The 23902-nt window shown below is 36.1% G+C and overlaps 1 non-coding gene across 1 annotated transcript; it reads left to right on the top strand.

The window, feature by feature from the left end:
• Positions 1-8191: 8191 nt before the first annotated feature.
• LOC141593765 (small nucleolar RNA R71) lies at positions 8192-8298 on the top strand. The gene has a single exon (XR_012521831.1). It is a non-coding gene; the product is annotated as a small nucleolar RNA R71 (small nucleolar RNA).
• Positions 8299-23902: the final 15604 nt, after the last annotated feature.

Consider the following 23902-nt stretch of genomic DNA (forward strand, 5'->3'; position numbering starts at 1 on the left):
TTTATGACATGTATTGAATACATTCCTTCTTTTGAAAAAGTGGGTTTTAAATTCACTTGCTGTGTGCATATCCTTATAATGAAACACAATCCCTAAGAAGATCCAAATAAACTTAAACATTTCAATTAGTGCAAAACCCTTTGGAACCAATCTTGCTTTGAAATCTCTCTTTATTAGTGCAAAACCCTTTGTCCCTAATCAAGCCTTTTTATTTCGGATTTTCATGGCTCTAAGCCCTGTAGTGAGTTGTGACTTAAACACTCTTATGTAAGTCATATGTTCATTACTTTCTAGAAATAATCAACTTGAATCAAACAATTTCTTTTATAAGTTATAAGCTCTTTACTTTCTTAAAAGTAGCATGAATTCATCATTTTCAACAAGTGACGAATTTTAACCTCCTAGGTTTTAAAGAAACAACATCTTACAAAACGTCTCATGTAGCCAAGAAAGACCAGTGTCTTGCGACATAACATTCTTTGTGGCTCTTGAATAATTTTCTCCCACTCTGTCTTCTAGAAATAAAATTGTATTTTAGAAAGACAGCTTCACGAGCCACAAACCCGGTGTACTCGTGATAATTGAAAAGAGAAAAAATGAGCATTTGTTTCTTGTGAAAACTTACAAGCATGGTACCCTTACCATTTCATATCTCATATGATTCGATTTAGTGGAAAAATAATCTAGACAAAATGATAAAATCCCCAAAAGAATCAAGTAACTCAAAGTAACTTGATCGAAGTCCAAACCTTATCGAATAGCGTTTGAATTCTTATCCAATCATACATTATTCCATAATGCGTGTTAAGAGAGATTAATTTGTGATACTATATCACAATTCATTTGTCTTGTATCAAAGTCTTCACTTTGATAATCCCATCACGACTAAATCGTGATTCCTTGAACTCTTTGAAATTCTTTAAAGATTTCTCTATTTACCTTATTAAGTGAACACATTAGCGTCAACTTAAATCGTTGGTAAAAGAAAATGATCAACTTATTTTGGATCGATGATTTACAACCTCGATCTCCTTTTCAACCAAAAGGCACGAGACATCTTGCTTTGAATACAAGATACGCATATACCATTAACAATCTAATGGTTTCAAGAGTACTCGATAACTCTTTGCGTTCATCATTCCAAAATTTAAGGTTTAATCTTGGGTTACCAATTTGAGTCATGCATCATCTTCATGATATATCATTCTAGTTTGGTTTAGAATATTATCACCTTGATAATGGGCTAGCCATACATCAAATTGTGGTGTATAGGGTCACAAAAGTGAAACATCTTTTGTATCTTAAGAAGTTTATATTCTTATTTAGAGTTTATGCACTTAATAGTCATAATTAAGTACAACTCCAAACCCGAAAACTAGATTTAGTACACAATGACTCTATCTCTCGACTTTATTGTTGCTAGTCGTCATATTCTAATCATCCTATGTGTCGAATACAATGATGAAAACCTCCACTGGTTTCTAATATTGACGAAGTGGTACTAGCAAAATTTATGTTTAATCATATAAAAATTTAAAGAAGAAGGTCTCATTAGATGTCCCACAACTAACTTGTTGATTCTTCAATAATTTGGGGTAGTTTCCTTTCTTGTGTCCAACATTTAAGACAATGGAAACTTTATCGGTCGGGATTGATAGGTTTAGTATCGCCATTCTCAACAACTTTACCTTTAACATTACCTTGTATCAATTCCATTATAATCTTTACTTCTTGAACCTCGTCCTCATCATAACGGTTTAAGAGAATGCTCCCACTCATTTCAATGAGTCTTTGCTTTGAGAAGCAAAATTGAATTTCATGAAGATTACTCTTCATTTGTTCGTTTTAGTCTTAAAACTTTCATTGAAGTGGTTGCGTTATTTTGGTCAATTACGAATTCTGGACAAAACTAATTACCAAAATAATTTATCGCTTCAAGGTACTTAATTCAATTAAGTATATGAATAACAATCCATTGTAAGTAGATGTGTTAGTCAAGAATCAAAAACCTGTTTGATAATGAATAACTTTAATCTATACTCTTTACAAGAGATCCTTAGCAATGGTTCATTTGAGGTTTTAGAAGCAAATTCATATTTGTCTTTAGTTACGATGTTTTAAATGGAGATTTGTGTCAAAAATCGAAATGATATCGTATATGAATTGTGGTAAAGAAATAGAACAATATGATAACGGAATAATGAAAACAAAACATTCATCGTTATATTAATACTTGTAAACAAGTATAGCATTTACATAGTGACCTCTACCCAACTATGATAAATGATTCCAAGATCCAAATTCATATTAACTTGGGCATGGTGTGGCCGATACCTCCCTTAACAATATAACTCGGTGGATTAACTCTTTAATCGATTATACTTTTAGAACTCTTGGTCGATAAAATTATATTAACATTTATCTTTAGCCCAAAACACATCCGACAAGGGCACCGTGTGGCCGATACATCCCTTATCAAAAACTTTTGTTGAGTTCAACCCAAATTTCGAATAAATGTGTCCATGATCCAAATCCACATCAACTTGGGCACGGTGTGGCCGATACATCCCTTATCAACATGAATTCGGTGGATAGACATTTATCACCCACTTCCCCTACGTAACAAGGTTTGTACCCCGGTGTGGCCGAGCGCACTCCCTCACGAAATAGGTTTTCATGGTTTCTACTCTTTGGTAAGGCTAAGTCTTAATTGTTTATTTTAGCGAGAGGTCATGTCAATTTATTATCTATCACGTTTTAAGTGAACTAAAGCGGTGAACTTCGATAACTGTAATTGACACGGTCGATAAACTCGATTAAAATGACAACGCATGTTTTAGTTATGGCGATTTAGCGATGCATGCGACATATAAATAAAATGAAAAGCATAAATAAAATAATCCTAGTATGGCCTTCCTAAAATAGAAAAACTATTTAACTATTACATTTTCGGAAACCAACTCCATTGGTCCCTTGAACTTCGGTTGAGGCACGCATCTCGAGGTAACACCATCTTTAAAGGATTTCCTTCTTGAGTGACACCGTTTTCAAGGAACTCCGAAATAAATAAATTACATAATTTCCTATTATACATTTGTAATTAAAATAAAATAAATCTATTAAATTACAAAACGGTGATACGAGATCACAATAAATTACAACCGAATCGATATTCGCATACATTTCGGGTAATATCAATTAAAACTAAGGCCATACTAAGTAAAAAATTACATAAAATAAAATTACATAAAATAAAATTATGACAATCATAAATAAAATGCAGCATTATAATATGTATGAACATGCCCAATTTTATGCTAAATCGCCTTTAAGGAGCCAATATCGTATATTAATCGGTTTTTACGGATTTGCGTGATTCAACCTTTTAAAATCACAATAAATTACATAAATTCATATTTATGCACAAGTTAATTACCCTGACCAACTTAGAACTCAAAACCAGTCTTCACTAATTATTTGACTATAATTAACTTATATTACTTAAAATTGTTCATTAATGGACTCAAAATTTCAATAAAATGCTATAAACTTCAAATAAATCGCAAAAATTTCAAATAAATTTGAAATTTGAAATTTAAACTCATGAACATTCTGGAAAAATACCATGACACTCATAATGTTCAAAAACTTAGGTTAAAAAATTTCGAAAGTTATCGGGAAAAACAATGTTGCGGTTGATCGGATTTATCAATAAAAATCATAAAAACATGAGAAAATTATATTCACCAACTTTTCAATTTTAGATCTGAAAAAGATAATAAAATGCAACATGTGACGCTTTTTCTTAGTCATGAAGTATGTTTTAGCAATTTTTCACTAATTAAGTCACTATTTATGCTATTTTTCATCAAAAATCCATAAATCATGCATGAAGACTTCATTATAGCCTATTATTTTACACACATCTTGTAAAATTTCATGTGACAACATACTAAATTTCTATGACCAGATTCGAAATATTTCTCATATTAACCTATTTTTTATTTAAATCCGATTTTTATAATGAAAAATCCATATTTCGAGCATAAAAATTCAAAAAATTATGAAAATTTCCAGATCAACTAAAAATAATATATATGAAAACATATCTAAAAACCACTGGAAAATTCGAAGTTTAGCTAATTTTCGTCCTAAAATGACATTTTTATCATAAAAATCACATTTTAATGCCATTATAATATAAAATGAACAGTAAAATCCATAAATTAAACCAAAATATCCTAAATACATTTTAGGATCAGAAACTTTAACATGCAAAAATTAATTTCGTGATATATCATAATAACACAAATTTACAAGTTTTATTTGTTAATCGTATAACTCTGTAAAACTATAACCGATTTGCATGCAAACAACCTTGTGCTCATGATACCGCTTGTTAGAAATCTATATCTCATTATACAACATATTCTTATATGTTTCAAATTTATTTAGTCATAAAATAAATTCTAGATCTTATGCATGCAAACTAAAATAAATAAGTGAAGAAATCATTTTCTCACCATATGAATTTCGGTCAAATGGGCACCAACAAGATCTTCTTCTTGTTAGTTCTTGAGCTTTCCAATATTGGATGAACATACATGACCTCAAAATAGAAGCCCTCCAATTAGTAGCACCCAAGACTATCCCTCAAACCCACAAACTAATATGTACTAGATATTTATATTGTGGTTTACCTTAAAATTGATTACTAATACTCATATATTACATTGATAATTTTAGTAATCTTTTGAACAAATTTGAATCAAAAATTCATCCTTTTTGATGAAGATTAAAGAGAGAACAATTCATGAACTTTTGCATGTGTTTTGAATGGTAGAGTGTGATAAAAATAAAAGAACAAAAGCCCTCTAATTAGAAGAGAGGCCACATGGTTTTTGGTGAGGCAAGGGACCAATATATGGTCCTTCACTTTTCTTTTTGTTCTTTTCTATACCTTAGGCTTGTAAGGCTAGTTGTAGGTTAGTGATCATAAGCTTATTTTATCTCATAAAATAATTCACCCACTAACTCTCTTTACACTCATATTTCGGCCCATCTTTATAAAATAGACTACCATTTTATTTTTTTCAATTTGTCATTTGTCACACAATATGTCACATGTAGTATGATACATGTTACTAATTAATTAAATGCATATTTATCACATAAATATCATTTTATAAATTAATTAAATTACATTCAACAAATTGACTAGTGATACTTGATCACATAAATAAAATGGTCATATAATTATAATTCACAATATCTTGTAATTATAATCAAACATTCATTCTTATCTTTATTGTTTCTCAAACAATAAACAATTTTAGTAATAAAGCATTTTATTTACTAAAGTAAATCTTATTTAATCCCATTACAATAAGATATCAATATTCTCTCTCACAATTGAATTGTTCAATTTTAAGGAATTAATTAATCTGTATCGGTATACAATTAATTAACCTTTTAAATTAAAGGAATCGTCCTTTAGGTGTGACCTCAAGGGATCAACTGATCACCACCGTCGCACGACAGTAATGTCAAACTCTAGCCAGCCAATCATTACCGATATGTGTGGACCAGTTGATTATATATGTAACGTATCATCCCTTTCGTATTCTTGTAATGAGATTTAATAATGATATTTAAATCCTATGATCGCACTATTGTTGAGGACACATTTCCCAACACGGGCGTCTTCCCATGAAAACGCTCGGATTCTTCCCGTTTTACCCGGATTCAGTTCCATCCGTGTACCTTGCATATCCCTTGTCATTTTTTTTTTCTTTTTCTTTTTTTCATCCTTCAAAATCTCGTGTTCTTCATTGTGGGGGCACTACTAAGGCATGAATAGCCTAGGCAATTGCTATCCCCACACTAAGCTAAAGCACTACACATCAATTGAATCATTAGTCCCTCCCTCACTTCTCTCAAAAATGATAATTATCTTGATCAAGGCACAAAATCCAAAAATGACAAAAATGCAAATTAAGAATTAAAATGCGAGTTAGAAATATTTACAAATGGTGGTTTAGGGAGGACTCCACCAAACTCTCATTCTTGATGAGATGTCAAGGGGGCATGTCCAAGGTGTTGTTGATGTTGCTCAACACCTTGAAAAAGTAATCAAAAGCTTGTTCATTGTCGTGATAAAGGTCTTCGATAGACCTTTGCCCTTGTTGTCGGTCTTGATCGATGGCATTACCAATGTAGGGATTGAAAATCCCTTCAAATTCGTCGTCCCAAAGACCACAAACTTCATTAAGTTGATCATTAAAAATCTCTTGGTTTGATGGAGACAACTCTCCCATTTTCTTCTCTTGGCCAATGAGGCCATCTTCTTCATTGCTTGACTTTGGTGAGCTTTGCAAGCTCTCTTTGTTACAATTCACTTGCTCTTTGAATGGAGCATCTTCAATTTTCTTCTTCCATTGAAGTTCCGACTTCTTCCTATCATCCTTTCGGCTATAATGATCAATCATAAAACATGGTTCACGTAAACGGGGAGCTCTCATAGTCTTGTCAAGATTGAAGTTATGCTCTCATCTCCCACTTCTAGAGTGAGCTCTCCATGTTTTACATCAATCATCGCACCCACGGTGTGTAAGAAAGGTCTTCCTAGAATGATTGGAATGTTGGAATCTTCTTCCATATCAACAATGACAAAGTCCACCGGGATGAAAAATTTCCCAATTCGTACGGGAACATTTTCCCATATCCCTAATGGTGTCTTCGTCGATCTATCGGCCATTTGGAGTGTAATATTGGTGCATTTAAGCTCTCCCATCCCCAGCCTTTTACTCACCGAGTACGGCAAAACACTCACACTAGCCCCTAGATCACATAAGGCTTTGTTGATCGTGGTGTCGCCAATGGTACACGGTATTGAGAAGCTTCCGGGGTCCTTGAGTTTTGGAGGTGAAATCCCTTGAAGTATTGCACTACTCACCTTAGTGAAGGCGATAGTCTCAAGCTTCCGGATCGACTTCTTCTTTGTGAGGATGTCTTTCATGTATTTCACATAGGCCGTTACATGATTGATTAATTCCGTGATAGGAATTGAGACTTCCAATTTCTTCACAATTTCCATAAATTTTCCAAGTTGGTCATCAAATTTGGGCTTGGCTTGACGGCTTGGAAAAGGAAGTCTAATCACAATGGGCTCCTTCTCCTTGACCTTGTCTTCATTTTTCTTTAAAATTTCTTCTTTTGATGATTCTCCATCCTTGGAGTTTTGCACAATTTCTTCCTTATCACTAGCTTCCACAACCTCATCCTCAACTTGCTTCTTCGGTGCTTCATACCTTGTACCACTTCTCAAGTGAATGGCACTAACCGTTTCATGTCTTGGGGGATTACTTTGAGGTGGTAATTGCCCCTTTTGTCTTTGCGAGCTTGAAGATGCTAGTTGAGTCAATTGGGTTTCCAACATTTTGGTGTGAGCTAGAATGTTGTTGATGGTGGTTTCCTTTGCTTGACTATCTTTTTGCATTTGAGTGAAAAATTCTTGTTGATTCTTTTGCCTTTGAAGGACCGCTTTTTGAACATCAAAACCTTGGTCATATTGTTGATTATATGGAGATTGATTTTGGTAACCTTGGTTTTGGTTGTAAAAGGGTCTTTGATTTTGGTTTCTCATGGGAGGTGGGGTGTATGTTGTTTGAGGGTTTTGAACATTTGGCTTTTGTATAAGAGATTTGGATGGAATTTGGTGTTTTCATTGTAATAGTTGGAATAAGGGGTACCACTCTTGTATGCTTGGAAAGCATTCACTTGTTCATTTGTTCCCCTACATTCACTTTGGTCATGCCCCAAAGTTCCACAATTCTCACATATCCCACTTGGGATTGATGAAGATGCCGTCATGGCATTAACATGATGCTTTGGTGATTTTGAGGCTTCTTCAAGTCTAGCCATAGCTTTTTCAAACTTCAAATTAATGGTATCAATGTGAGCGCTAAGTTGAGCACCCAATTGAGTAACGGAGTCCACTTCATGCTTTTCTCCTCTAGTAGCCTTACGAGGTCAACTATATTGTGAGTTATAGACCGCCATTTCCTCAATTTTGTTCCAAGTTTGATTGTCATCAACTTCGGTGAACATTCCATTTGATCCCATGTTGAGAATGTTCCTTGAATCTTCATATAGACCATTCCAAAATTGTTGTACCAAGAACCACTCGCTAAGTCCATGATGAGGACATGAGCGACAAATTCTTTTGAACCGCTCCCAAGCTTGATACAAAGATTCTTCATCCCTTTGCTTAAAACCCGTAATTTGAGCTCTTAGCATGTTAGTCTTTTCCGGTGGGTAGAATTTTTTGTAGAAAGCTAGAGCCAACTTCTTCCAAGAATCAATTCCGAGAGTGGCCTTATCAAGGCCCTTCAACCATTGTTTCGCGGTGCCAATGAGAGAAAAAGGAAATAAGACCCATCGAATTTGGTCTTGAGTTACACAAGTTTGAGAAATCGCATCACAATAGTCACAAAAGGTCTCCATATGAGAATGAGGGTCTTCACTAGGCATCCCCCCAAATTGGCTTCTTTCGACTAATTGGATAAATGCGGATTTAGCAATAAAATTTCCGGTCAAATGTTGTGGTGTGGGAGTACCGTTGGGTAGGTTCTCCTCGGTGGGTACGGAATGTGATGAAAACTTAGGCATTGTGGGTTGATTTTGTGTTGTATTTTGTGTTGGGTTCTCCTTACCTTCTCTTGCAAAAGGGTTGATGAACTCAATAGTTGGTTGAATATCTACAACCTCACTAATACCTCTAAAATTTATCCTAGCAAGTCTTCTATTGGTTGTCAAAGTTCTTACAATTTCACGAAAAAAAGGTAACAAATCACCTTGTGATCTTCTAGACATGTAAAATATCAAACAACTCGAAAACAATTAGAACAAACATTGAGGAGTTTTACTTCCTCAAGGCAAAGAAAGACACAACTAATAACCATATAAGAAAATGTAAATCAAGTGAACACCGTCCCCGGCAACGGCGCCATTTTTGGTCGTGACACGAACTATATCTTTTCGGTAACTTGTCGTTAGGAGTACCTAGACCAAAACACAATTTATAACTTCACAAACAACTCTACAATTAGTAAAGAGGCAAGTAAAGGTCGGATCCCAAGGGACGGGAATTGAGATTAGATTTCTATTGAAACTAGTGGTGTCTTAGGGGTGTCACAATTTGGGTTGATGTAGAAGGTCACTAAACTAAATAGCAATGAAAGTAAACTAGCAAGATGAATTAAAAGGGTTGTAAACAATTGATAAAAAGCACTAGGGTGTCATGGGGTCATAGGGGATTCATGGGAATTGATCATACAAACATGTTCTCAAATTATAAGCAAGCAATTATTGTTGTGATGGATTGAGTTGGGTTATATCTTACAATCCTAGGAACGTTTGGGTCCCGGAGCCAAATCGATTAGATTGTACAAGACCTACAAGTCGACTTAGTCTTTCCTACTCAACAACATGCATGGTCTAATGAGACTCGAGTTGGTTTATGTCTTACAAGTCTCATTGAAAAGATAGGTGATGGGTAAAAAATGCAAGGATTCATGGGCTCGCATTTCATCAAACATAATATGTGCATAAGTTGAGATCAAAACAAGCAAGCAAATAAACCATGAAAGCATATTAATTTAAGCATGAATCATTCCCCATGTTGGTTTTCCCTAATTACCCATTAACCCTAGCTAGGTGACTACTCACTCATTATCATGTTGATCATGCTAGCAAGGTTTTCAATCATACCAACAAAGTAAAACATGATGAATAAATGAAAGTAATTAACAATAATTAAAAAGGGATTAAGAGAATTATACATACTAATGATTCTAATAATAAAGTTAAGAATAAAAGAAGTACTTGATGCTTGATTGAGAGGTTGTCAATCTCCCAATAATAACCCAAATAATCTTCAATTATCCAAAATAAAGGATGAACAAAAGAGAGATTAAGAAAATAAAACTTGTATTAAAACTTGATTAATTATTGATTACAAAACTAAAGAGAGATTTGATTGGTATTAACTACTCTAAGAATTGATAAGAAGAACATGCTCTTCCAATTAGACTAATGGGGTATTTATAGTGGGGATTAGGTGTAGGAATTAGGGTTAACTAAGGGCTTAAATGACGACTAAGTCCCTACTTAGGGAAACGCCGGTATTTTCTGAAGGATGGGCATCTTTCTTGAAGTTTGAAGAAACGAATTTGCGCTGTCTTGGAATCCGTGCGTCTTAGGCTCGGGACGGCCGAATTCCTGTGTCTCTGCCCGGGCGTCTTTGGGAGAAGACAGGCGTCTTCTGGGGTTGCTGCCCGGGCGTCTTGTAAGGAAGACGAACGGATTGTGAAGGTGGAGGACGGGCGTCTTCTAGGGAAGACGCACGGGTTGTCATGCAGCGTGCTTTCTTCTTCTTCTTTTCTTCCCTTTTCTTCATAAAATCCTTGGGGATTTCCTCGGGGATGCAAGGATCTTTTCTCATCATTGCCCATCTACTATTATATGTACAAAGGCCTTCTAATCTTGTCTCTCCTTGATGCTTGGTCATTGAATTCAATCAATTTAGCCTCATTTTGCCATGAAAATGCAAGGTTTGCACTCCTTTCCTACCAAGGACACAAAACCTCAAAGAATATGCAAAACAAAGAACTAAAGACAATAAATGACCCAAATATGCACTAAAAAGGATGGGAACAAGGCTAATTCGGGGACTAAATATGCTCTAATTATGGTCACATCAGATCGGCACAGGCCACCCCGGAAATATGTGACAATTACACAGACACACAACACGTCAGTTTCAATAATTAAACATATGACATAACATGATAGGTAAATATGCAATATGCTAATAATATGAATGAGATACAATTATACAATCACCATGCCGGTACCAGGACACGCCCAGCATAACCACCGGTGTCAGGGACCCGCCCACGAAACCATACCTCACCACAAAGGTACTGGGACATGTCCAGGCGTACCGAGTCCGGAAGCCAATCAGATCCCCTGCCAGACGTTCTGTCTCACCCACACGAGTCCCTCCGAACTCCAGCCATTAATAAGCACATCCCTCTTAGAGTGGAAAGCTCTAAGAGGCGACTCAAGTGTAAGACGGTTTCCCAACCGTCTTACGTCTCCTCAACAACAACACATCCTCAACATATACGGTAATAACCAATACATAAAGTACAACCCAACATATCATAATCATCTCCTTAATGATACAATTAACCACTAAACATGTTATAATGCAAATTCCCTAATCACGTGAGACTAATTAAAACACTAACAATGACATAAACAACAACACATTATTGAAATTGAGTACGATTAACTTACCTTTTAGCATTCTTCACAAGCAATCCAATCAATAAGCAAGATCCATCTCATAAGACTGTCTCATCCTACAATACCACATAATAACGATCACAAATCATCCTACACTATAAGATAATACAAAACCCCTTATTATTATCCACTAATTATCCATATTACACATACTAATTACTAATTATTCAACCCAATTAAAAACCCCTAAAAGTTAGAGTTCATAAGACAAGAAAAAGGGTAGATCTCAACTTACAAGGTGAAGGGATAAACTAGAAGGTGAGAAATCCTCTAATCCAAGCTTGAATCCCCTAATATGGTGTTTGTGAGGATTTTATAGAGAAGGGAGAGAGTTTGGAGATATAAGGAATAAGATAGAAATAAAATAGGAGAAGGGAGGTTTGCGGGTTTAAAACCCGTCTGCCCAGAATGCACTCGATCGAGTGCCAAGTCCACTCGGTCGAGTGCCGAGTCCACTCGGTCGAGTTCGGAGTCCACTCGATCGAGTGACCCTAACTCGGTCGAGTGTTCAATCAACTCGGTCGAGTACAACACAATTCTCAATAATGACCAGTTTTCGTAAAAGAGTCATATCTCACTCGTTTCTTAGTCATTTTGGGCGTGTGAAATACCGTTGGAATCTTAAGAGAATAATATATCACCTCCAATTAGAATTACATCAATACCATGTCTACATCTGAAGCTATGACATTTTTAATACGACCCTTCTACAGGCGGACATTATAACAACTCCACTAAGTCTAGTATAAGGTCTTATCACCCATCCCAAGGTTCCTTTGTGGGTCTCAAAATATCTGGGTGTTACAATCTTCCTCCTTTATAATGAACTTCGTCCTTGAAGTCGCCTCACTCTCTGTTTTCACAACAGTTCCTCTAGCTTCCCTTAAGTCTCATTGCCGGTTCTCAAGTACTCTCTCGGCATTACCGTTGTCCTTTACTCTATCATATATTATGTCAAGATTCTTATTGTTATCTTCACTCTTATTAACCACACATGTTTATAGTACTCATCCTAAGGTTCTTTTTTTTCTCCACTCTCATTACCTGCTCTCATTCCTTACTCTTTCCTTAATTTCCGAGTTATTACATTCACTCCCCCTAAAAGAGAACTTCATCCCGAAGTTCAGCAGCCAAACTTCATAATGTGCTCTCATACGCTCGGTACCCGGGTCTGTAAATGACCATGTTTTGGGTTCATCACTCTTTCTTACTTATTGCAAATCCGTAATAAACTCTCATATAATCGTAATTCCATCGATATAATTTCCACTCTACAAGCCCCCAATGGTCAAAGCACAATGTCAAATCTACGGTTCTAATTTCTAATCTCATAAGTAACTCTCGACTGACGTTGGTGATCACACACACACACACACACACACACACACACATATATATATATATATATATATATATATATATATATATATATATATATATATATATATATATATATATATATATACCATGCGAGAAAGACTCAACATTATTACACATATATATATGTCACGTCAAATCTCACACAACCATATGAATGTGCATCCAATCCACAAGAATATACGGACTCCATGGAATAATTAAGGAACACTAAAATTACTCGTAATATGACTCATCATATTCAATTCTTCCATTTTCCGTATATACCATGTCACGTATGTACCGCGTCAAATCCTGAACATGATCACACATGTGTTTCCATACTCATTTCCATCCATCATCGATGTAACACTCCGTATTGTAGTTGGAGTATTTGGTCGAGTACTTGGTTGGTACTCGGTTGAGTGTGTGTTACTCGGCCGAGTGCACTTGACCGAGTAAACCGGTTCAGCATGTTAGACGGTTTCTTTTATGTGTTGTAATTGATTTAAGATATGTGTTGTAATTATTTGTACAATTGATAATGTGATTGATTGCTATTGGTGGATCTGAGTATGGTGTTGGTGTTGAGATGGTTGATGATGTTCACGAGGTGCGTCCTCGGCTGAGTAGAGTCACTTGCGGGAGTGGTTTCACGCCCTAGTTTTGCCCTCCGTGGAACCCACCACAAAAAGGGATGTGCACAATAATGAACAGGGTTATCGCTCGTTGATGAGCGGGGCTTAGGTGGGTAAGGCTGCATTCCCCCCACTGGCAGGGATACACACTTTAGTGTGTAGTCAGTTACGAGATATGATTGGGAGTTGGAGGTGGATTGCGATCAGCTGTTTATCTTATCGTACCTTATCTTATTCTGATTATGCAGGGAACTGACCCCGTTGTTGTTTTGTAAAATATGTAGTGATCCATTCAGGGATGGTGAGCGGATTGTGACAGATGATGATGGTCATTAGCTATGGGGACGAGATGGGGAGTCATCACTTCGAGTTTAGCTTCGTCCCGAAGTTTCTTATCCATTCCATATACCAACAGACCCGGAGGTTTTGTAGTGCACCACCAACATCTTCAACGACATAACAAACCATAATCCACCACATAAGGTCCATATTCGTGCTAATTTGTCATATTTAACTCGTTCTTAGGAGATTGTAGATCATCAAATCTTGTTTGAAAAGAGAGTCCTGTTTATTTGAAGTCTAGTTTATGAATGTCAAATTTCGTAGCCTAATTCCTTATGGTTTGTTCTATGTGATTTATTTATGAACCTATTGCTGAAAAGTCCGCGAATCTGATTTGGATATGGAAAATGGTTTGAAACCATAATTTATATGTCGATTCAGTTTTGGAGCTTTTTCATACATCATCTTTGTAGAGTCTAGATGACAATAGGATTTGGAATTACCGAAAAATAATGTTTTAAACTCATTTTATGAATCGATACTTTTTATGCGACGGATTTTGTCAGCTTTTTGAAATCAGTCTGAAAACCATTGATAAGTTTGGAATTTGGGAAAACATCATTGGACAAGTGTTGTAGCTAAGACTCATAGGGTTCCAATCCTATTAGCCTTTTATCGATTCGATTTTTATGGAATTAATTATGCATTTTATACCGAGTCTGTCATGTGCTGGAAAATCAGGAAAAGTCGTGCTTGTTCTTTAAGTTTAGATTCCTATTTAGTTATGATAAGTCTAGGTTATGTGCATGATTAATTGATTGAGTAGGTGGTAATTATACATAAATATGTTATGTAGGTGATGGATATGTGAAGGATCATAATTGATTGCTTGTAATTGGAATATTGCTAAAAGGTAGGGTTTCCCTACTTGGTTTACTCTTTAATTGATTTAAGATATATGTTACAATTGTTTGTACGATTGATAATCTGATTGATTGCTGTTGGTGGATTGGATTATGGTGTTGGTGTTGGGATGGTTGATGATGTTTGCGAGGTGCCTCCTCGGCTGAGTGGAGTCACTTGCGGCAGTGGCTTCACGCCCTAGTTTCACCCTATGTGGAACCCGCCACAGGAGGGGATGTGCACATTAATGAACAGGGTTATCGCTCATTGATGAGCAGGGCTTAGGTGGGTACAGCTATGGTCCCCCATTTCTAGGGCTACACACTTTAGTGTGTATTCAGTTACGAGATGTGATTGGGAGTTGGAGGTGGATTGTGATTAACTATTTATCTTATCGTACCTTGTCTTATTCTGATTATGCAGTGAACTAACCCCGTTGTTGTTTTGTAAAATCTGTGGTGATCCATTCGGGGATGGTGAGCAGATTGTGACAAGTGATGATGGTCTTTAGCCGGGGACGAGATGGGGAGTCATCACATCGAGTCTAGCTTCCTTGTCATGAGATTTCTGTTTTAGTTTCGGTTGTTTGAGCACTAGAGAACTTTTGTTTTGGATTTGGTTTTGGAACTTGTAATCGTTAACTTTAACTTTATACTTAATTAAATGTTTTGGAATGTTAATTTTGATATACTAGCCTCGGGAAAACGAAATGGTAGCATTATCCCATGCTAGGGTGGTCTTGGTAAGGCACCTTGGTATGTGAGGGTGTTACAATCGACACTTCCGGTTATAAGGAAGATTACCATACTCAACTGATACGAAAGTTGGTAGCTTTCGTTGAAACACGGAAGCAAGAACAAAACCAACATGAACTAAGATTGTCACGCCTCACTTAACAATGGAATTAGGGTAGTTTTTATGTAACTTGTATTGTAAACAAGTCAAGATAACAAGGGTGTTAATTGTAGTGTGAAATTGGAACAAAGAATAGCAACAAATAACGAAACAACAGAAAGCGAACGAACAATAAGATAAAAGAGATATTTGGTCAAGTTAGACCTATAACTTAAACAATGCTGACCAATTTGCAAGACCTATTGCTCCTTGATCGAGTTAATGTTTGATCGCGTCAAACTGTAACCAGGTTTTGGATCAAAAATGTGTCGAATCGAAAGAAAAAATTGCAAGGCCAAGCTTGAGATTTTTATTATCAATCATACGTTGTAAAAAAAAAAAGCTAATTACAAAGCTTTTTATAGGCTGGAAAAAAACCGAAGTAAAAACCTTAACAAACCAGCTAAACAAACGCCTAAAACCAATAGAAAACAAAAAACACTTTCCTAAAAACCGACTTACCTTATTATGCTATTAAGAAATAAATGAGCTGAAGTATTAAACTAATTTATTTGGAAATAAAAATTACTCCCTAAATAATAATATAAGATAAAACTTATGGCGACGACTTTAATTATGCATTTCTGAGCTGAACCGTTTCTCCTTTTACGTGATAAGCTTAGCCCTTTTCTTCGATATATAACGTAAATCAGTCATCCTTATTTGAGCTACTCAATTTCAGATCATTCCCTCTCCCTTAGAAGAGAATTGATCTCAATTCTTGTAGTATTGCTCCTCTGGGATCATAACTGAACACAACCAGCAAGAGAGCAAGAATGATGATGAACATGAGTTTTTTTCACCTTATTTCAATAAAGCCCTTGTGCCAACCACCCCACCTCCCTCCGTGCACAAACATAAGCAAATTACCACGAACTCCGTTGATAGACCAACAATGTAACCACGAAGATTCTTCCTTAGTTGCAGCACTCCCCTTTGCTAGACGCTCCAACAAACCACGACGAGCCTGATCTCTAACCTCCTTAGGATTAACCATACATTCAAAACCAAAATCAAATATACCCAACCCAACACCAAGAGCTGGTGTATAACATGGTGCCTTCGAATCAGCCACCACCGTTGCTTCAACCTTGTATTCGTCAAATATAGGTGATCGGTTGAAATTAACTAAGGGATCGATGTATTCTAATACTTGCTCACTTTCTTTAGATTCAAATTCCTCATCCTCGGCTAGCATTGTGAGACTCAATCTTTTCTTTAGGCCAGAACGCATAGCTTGGGATCGCTTTGGAAGACATGGGCTTAAGAACGACCTTCTTTACATTAGAAACCAGTTCATACTCATTGCTTCGCCCTCTATACATCACGTCCCTATCATATTGCCATGGAAGCCCCTAGAGAATGTGACAAGCATCCATAGGAACCACGTCACACACAACCTCGTCTTTATAAGAACCCATAGCAAAACAAACTCGAACCTGCTTGGAAACATGAACCTTCTTATCATCACCTAACCAATGTAAATCATATGGACTTGGGTGAACAATTGTTGGTAAGGCTAATTTCGAAACAAACTCACTTGAAGCGGGGCTTAGGTGGGTATGGGTGTGGTCCCCACAGCGGGCTACACTTTAGTGTGTAGTCGATTCTGAGATGTGATTGGGAGTTGAAGGTGGATTTTTCTGGTCCTAAAATTTTTAGGATATTTTGGTTAATTTTTTTTGATTTTTATTGTTCATAATTTACAATAATGGCATTTAAATGTGATTTTATGAGTAAAAATGTCATTTTTGGTCTAAAATTAGCTATACTTTGAATTTTCACTTGGTTTTTGGATATGTTGTCACATATATTATTTTGAGATAACCTGTAAATTTTCATAATTTTTGGACTTGTTATGCTCGAAAAATGAATTTTTCATTATTAAATTCGGATTTAAGTGAAAAATAGGTTAATATGAGTTAAATTTCGAATCTGGTCATAGAAAATTAATATGTTGTCACATGCAATTTTACAAGATGTGTAAAATAATTGGCTATAAAGAAGTCTTTTTGCATGATTTATGAATTTTTGAAGAAAAATAGCATAAATAGTGACATTATTAGTGGAAAATTAATAAAACATAATCTATGACTTAGGAAAAACGTCTAATGTTGCATTTTATTATATTTTTCAGATCTAAAATTGAAAAGTTAATGAAAATAATTTTTCCATGTTTTTATGATTATTTTATTAAAATCGATAAACCGCAACATTGTTTTTCCGGAAAATTTTCGAAATTTTTAACCTAAGATTTTGAACATTATGAGTGTCATGGAATTTTTCCAGAATGTTCATGAATTTAAATTTCAAATTTTGAATTTATTTGAAATTTTGTGATTTATTTGAAGTTTAATAGCTTATTTTTGTAATTTTGGTCCATTTATGAACAATTTTATAAAATATGGGCTAATTATGGTCAAATTATTAGTGAAGACTATATTTTGAGTCCTAAGAGGTTAGGTAATTAACTTATGCATAAATATGAGTTTATGTATTTTTGTGATTATAAAATGTTGAAATCACTCAAATCCGTAAAAACCGAGTAATATACGATATCGCATTAATTAAAGGCGATTTAGCATAAAATTAACCATGTTAATACATATTATAATGCTGCATTTTCTTTATGATTGTCATAATTTTAATTTATGTAATTTTTTTGAATTATGTAATTTTACTTAGTATGGCCTTAGATTTAATCGTATTTTTCCTAAATGTATGGGAATATCGATCTCGTTGTAATTTTTATTGGATCTCGTATCACCGTTTTCTTTGTAATTTAATAGATTTATTTTATTTTAGTTACAAATGTATAATAGGAAATTATGTAATTGATTATGTAATTTTATTCATTCCGGAGTTCCCAAAGACGGTTTTCTTCAAGAATGGGTGACATAAAGACGGTGTTACCTTAGATGCGTACAAACAAGTTCAAGGGACCAATGGAGTTGGTTTCCGAATATGTAATAGTTAAATAGTTTTTCAATTTTAGGAAAGGCCATACTAGGATTTATTTATTTATTTTTATGCTTGCATTTTATTTTATGTCACATGCATCGCTAAATCGCCATAACTAAACATGCATTGTTTTTTTATCGAGTTTATCGACCGTGTCAATTAGAATTATCGTAGTTCACCGCTTTAGTTCACTTAAAACGTGATAGATAATAAATTGACATGACCTCTCGCTTAAAACAATTAATCGAGACATAGCCTTACCAAATAGTAGAAACCATGAAAACCTATTTCGTGAGGAGTGCATTTGCCACACCTGGTACAAACCTTGTTACGTAGGGGAAGTGGGTGATGAATGTTAATCCACCGAATTCATGTTGATGAGGGATGTATCGGCCCCACCGTGCCCAAGTTAATGTGGGTTTGAATCATGGACACATTTATTCGAAATTTGGATTGAACTCAACAAAAGTATTTGATAAGGGATGTATCGCCCCACCGTGCCCTCTTGTCGATGTTTTGGGCTAAAGATAATTGTTAATGTAATATTATCGACCAAGAGTTCTAAAAGTAGAATCGATTAAACGTTAATCCACCGAATTATATTGATAAAGGATGTATCGGCCCCACCGTGCCTAAGTCGATATGAATTTGGGTCTTGGAATCATTTATTATTGGGTAGAGTCACTATATAAATGTTCATATCTTGTTAATATTTTACAAGTATGATTTTAAAAGACAAATGTTAATATTTCCTTTTTCCTCCATATTTGTAGTTCTAAAACAATGAATCCATCAAATGCTATCGCACCAATTACTATTGATTCTTATCACAATGTTCTTGACGACATTTGCTCCAACAACGATTTCGATACAACTAGAGAACTTCATTTCGGACAGTTCGTGATGTGGAAACCTTAATTTCATCACCCTTCTAAACTACCCACTACTACTAGGACTCGTGTGAGTCCGTCTCTGTGAAGACTACCCAGCTTGTAAGCTATAGGGTCTTTGTCTCAGGGAAGATAAAGATACTCAAAGCAGCGGAGCTCTAGCAATCAAGTTCTTGCTACAAAGGGCAAGAGCTTCAAGAAGAAAGGAAAGAAAATCAAAAACTTCAAGCAAGTTAATGATGAGTGCCATTATTGCTATGGCATGGGACATCGGCTTAGGAATTGTCCCATGTATTTGCGAAATATAAGGGAAGGACTCATTACTCCAAAAGGTACAATTCCTAAAGAAATTTATGTTATTGATATAAATTATACTTCCACTACTTATACGGGTACTAGATACCGGTTGTGGTTCTCACTTTGTAATCATTTACATGTGGTTTAAGAGATGTGGAGAGAGGCTTAGCAAGGGAGAGGGGATCTACGCTTTGAAACGGGAGCTCGGTAGCGCTAATCCAAGGGAACTTATGTTTTAGTTTGCTAAATGGATTTGAGTTGTATTTGCATAATTGTTTTTATGTACCTACATTCTCTAAAAACATTATTTCAATCGCCATGCTAGACATGGACGGTTTTTGTTTTGCCATTAAGAACAATTGTTGTACTATTTCTAGGAATGATTTGGTTATTGCTTACTTCCATCAATGGCATTTACATTTTAGAGACTCAAACCGACAAGAGATATTTATAACATTCAATCAAAGAAACTCAAAACAAGTGACCCAAGTGAAGCTGCCCATTCGGGCAACTGTCGATTAGGTCACATACACGAGAATCGCATCAAAAGATTAATTTCAACTAATGTGATTACACCATTTGATTATCAATCATATGGTACATGCGAATATTGCCTAATTGGCAAAATGACTCGTAATCCTTTAGGTGGAAGGGACACGAGCTAGTGAGCTATCGGGACTCATACACACCGGCTGCATGACCATCGAGTATCACCGCTCGTGGTAATTATGACTACTTCATAACCTTCACCGATGATTTAAGTAGATATGGGTATATCTATTTAATTAAACATAAGAGTAAGTGCTTGAGAAATCTGAAGGAATTTCAAAACGAAGTAGAGAACCAATTGAATAAAAGGATTAAGACACTACGATCCATCGTAAGGAGAATACCTTAGTCAATTTGATTCACACTTGAAAAGTCATGGTATTATATCACAACTTTCTCCACCCGGAACACCTCAACTTAATGGTGTTGCTGAAAGGAGAAATCGAACCTTACTTGATATGGTTCGATCCATGATGAGTCAAACCGAGTTACCGAACTCGTTTTGGGATTCAAATACAAACCGCAATCCGATCTTTGAATAATAGTCCCACAAAGTCCACCGAGAAAGACTCCATGTGAGAATGGACGGTAAGATCCCAAATATATCCTATATGAAGATTTGGGGATGTGATGCTTACGTCAAAACTAAGAACGACAACAAGCTTGCCCCAAGATCCGAAAAATGCACTCAGAGTTACCCCTCGACCTCTCGAGGATATTACTTCTACAAACCTCAAGATCATAAAGTGTTTGTGTCTTGTGAGGTCGTTTCTTAGAAAAGGAATTTATTTCTAAGAGACATAGTGGGAGAAATTTTGAACTTGATGAAGTTCAAGAGCCACAAACCGAGGTAGAGACGCAAGAAGATGTTCCTTCGCTGCCTAAACGGTTGTACCTCCTCCACTAAGAAGGACGGGCCGAGTAATCCGCCATCCCGATCGATATGTGGGACTTATCGAGGAAGATGGAACACTCGATGTGTTGCTTATGGAAAGTGACGAGCCCGCCACCTACAAGGCCGCAATCTCTGGGCCCTAATTCCACCTTACGGCTTGAAGCCATGAAGTCCGAAATGGATTCTATGCTTGAAAACCAAGTTTGGGACTTCGTAGATTTGCCTAAAGGGGCAAGACCCCTCCAATGCAAATGGATATTCAAGGTCAAAATGGCATAGAAGGACATGACGATGTCTACAAAGCTAGGCTAGTGGCAAAAGGATTTACCCAAGTCCAAGGTCTCCATTATGATGAGACCTTCGCCCCGTAGCCATGCTAAGATCCATACGGATTTTGTTAGCGATCGCCGCATTTCATGATTATGAAATATGGCAAATGGATGTCAAAACCGCTTTTCTAAATGGGCATTTAGAAGAGGAGGTGTACATGATACAACCCAAGGTTTTGTTGATTCTAAAATCCTAACAAAGTGTGCAAGCTTAAGAGATCCATTTATGGTCTTAAGCAAGCATCTAGAAGTTGGAATCATCGATTCAATCATGTTATAAAGGAAAATGGTTTCACTCGAAATATTGAGGAACCATGTTTATACATGAAATTCAAAGGGAGCAATGTTGTGTTCCTAATCTTGTATGTCGATGACATACTACTCATTGGAAATGATATTCCAATGTTGTCTTCCGTTAAGAAGTGGTTAGGTAACCACTTCCAAATGAAGGATTTAGGAGAGGCACAACGCATATTAGGTATCCGGATCTATAGAGATAGATCCAAGAGGATATTGGCACTAAGTCAAGAGTCTTATGTTGATAAGATTCTTCGACGATTCAAGATGGACAAATCCAAAAGGGGTTTGGTACCTATGGTAATCGGAACGATATTGAGCAAGACTCAATGTCCCTCCGAACCCCATGATGTTGAACGTATGAAGTTGATCCCTATACGCTTCCGTTGGATCAATCATGTACGCCATGATATGCACACGTCCCGATGTCTCGTATGCCTTGAGCATGACGAGTAGATATCAAGGAAATCCTGTGAGAGTCATCGGATTGTGCCAAGAACATCCTTAAGTACTTGAGAAGAACTAAGGACTCTATCCTTGTGTTTGGAGGAGACACCGAGTTGCGTGTTAATGGATACACGACCAAGTTTTCAAAATGACAGAGATGACATGAAATCACAAGCCGGTTTTGTTTTCATGCTCAATGGTGGTGCCGTAGAGTCGGAGAAGCTTCAAGGAAGTCAGAATCATGGATTCGACAACGGAGAGGAGTACATAGCAAAGATCGGTCGCCAAGGAAGCTATGTGATCAAGCAATTCACGGAAGGTCTAAAAGTAGTACCTACCGCCAATGATCCCATCACTCTCTATTGTGATAATAGTGGGACGATCTTCCAAGCTAAGGAGCCAAAGTCTAGTAATAGATCTAGACATGTACTTAGAAAATATCATGTAATAAGAGATTTCATTGAAAAGGAAATTGCGATTTGTAAGGTTGGGACGGATGACAACATAGCCGATCCGCTCACCAAGCCTTTATCGCAGCTAAGCATGATGGACATGTTACGTCCATGGGACTTAAACGTGTACCAAGTTTTTGTTAGATTTTGAAATGAAATAAAAGTGTTGTTTTTGTTCATGTTCATAATCACATTTGTCTTTTATCTTTAATTTATACATTGTTACATCCAAACGGGTTGTAGAGACAATTGAACCCCGTTAAAGTGAACACGGATTAACATAGTATTTGCCCATAGTCACTTGTATGAGGTGACGTCTAGAAGTGACTAGAGTGTGAGGCGATTGATGGCAAGTTCAAGTGCCATAGAGTCATGTGAGATGACTAGTCGATCACATAGCAGACGTTAGAACATTTTGTCGGCCTTAATGACCGCTTATAGAGTTCGGCAAATTTATATAGCCTGGTCGTGGCGAGAGCTACTATAGTATTCAAATGAGTCGATTCTTTTGACTAAAGACTATTCTCCTAAGATGGCACAAGTTTGATTAACTTTGATTTGTGTTACTACGACCTTCGTAAATGGGGTCAAATGGGCATATTTTGGGTTATGATGGCCGTGGCTAGTCGAAGGGAATGAGTGCGATAGGAATTGTCCATCCCTAGTCAAGGTTATAACAATATCTCAGGGCCACTCGAGGAGTAATGAACCGGAAATGCGTGGCCACGCTCGGAAAGTATCTATGATAGATAAGTCCGGTCAATCGTTATTCTCCGGACGAGGAAACCACTCGATATGATCACTGCAAGCACGACCCGAAAGACACCTTGCATTGAGTGGGGAGATAGTAATAGGACAAGAGAATTAGGACGCACACGGTAATGATTGGCCGATCTAGAGTTTGACATTACCTGCTGTGACGGTGGTGATGACCCCCTAGGTCATACCTTAAAGGGAAAATTACCGATTATTTAATTAAATAACGTTACGAGTTAATTAAATTACTTGAAAATGTGATTTTGGAAGTAAAATTTACTATCATATTGAAATGTGATTAAATGAGTTTCATTAATCCTAAACTGATGAAATTATTGTTTAAGGAAACAATCGAATTGAATGAATTTTTAAATGCGATTTATAAATTGGTAAAAATATTTTAAGACAAGTAATTATGAAATTACTAAATCGATTTTTGTATGTGACGTATTTTTATTAATACGTTGATTTTTAATATGTTAAAAAATACATAACAAATTATGTTACATGTGACATGTTACATATCGAGAATTTACAAAAATAATATGGACACCATATTATGATTAAAATTTAAATAATGGGG

Source organism: Silene latifolia, chromosome 7 (assembly GCF_048544455.1).
Source record: "Silene latifolia isolate original U9 population chromosome 7, ASM4854445v1, whole genome shotgun sequence".
NCBI classification, from domain to species: domain Eukaryota; kingdom Viridiplantae; phylum Streptophyta; class Magnoliopsida; order Caryophyllales; family Caryophyllaceae; genus Silene; species Silene latifolia.